We start from the raw sequence: 599 nt of genomic DNA on the forward strand, positions 1-599 counted from the left end.
TCTATGTAATTCTATCACCATTTGATTAATCTCTACAAGTGACCATTGGTTGATTCCTTTATTTCCACTCTCCTATATGCAAATTCAACTAGCTTCTAGCTTCTTTCTTCCATACACAAATTCAAATAATTAAGGATTTAGTGTTTTCAAATAACTAATGTATAGATTCATTTTAATTACGGATCAAGTATTTATATTTTAGGGTCATTTTTCTTTAATTTATAATTTTTATTAATAATTAGCACATTTCTAGATTTGCTTTGTCATTTTTGTGCAGGGGCCATGCTAATCTTGTTTGTATCATTCCAATTTTATTAAACGTCTATGATAATTAACACATATTCATTTTATTGTTTTTAATTTTAATTTTTTTCATTTTGATTTATTAAAATATGTATTGGCTACTTTAAGTACAAAGTCTATTTTACTAATTACATATCTAAATAGTATAGATCCATCTTAACTTGAGATGTCTCAAGTGTTGAGAGGGATCAAATTGATCAAAATGCAAATCTCATTTTGTGAGTGCACATTTGGAAGAACGGTTTACACCTAGAGAAATTTGATTCATCTTGTTGATTGGTAGATCCAAAATTAAG

The 599-nt window shown here is 26.9% G+C and overlaps 1 non-coding gene across 1 annotated transcript; it reads right to left on the reverse strand.

The window, feature by feature from the left end:
* Nucleotides 1-232: 232 nt before the first annotated feature.
* Nucleotides 233-336, reverse strand: LOC149150082 (U6 spliceosomal RNA). Its single transcript, XR_016263847.1, has one exon. It is a non-coding gene; the product is annotated as a U6 spliceosomal RNA (small nuclear RNA).
* Nucleotides 337-599: the final 263 nt, after the last annotated feature.

Source organism: Pinus tabuliformis, chromosome 9 (genome assembly GCF_031772625.1).
Source record: "Pinus tabuliformis cultivar Carrire ecotype Pingquan chromosome 9, CPIR1, whole genome shotgun sequence".
NCBI classification, from domain to species: domain Eukaryota; kingdom Viridiplantae; phylum Streptophyta; class Pinopsida; order Pinales; family Pinaceae; genus Pinus; species Pinus tabuliformis.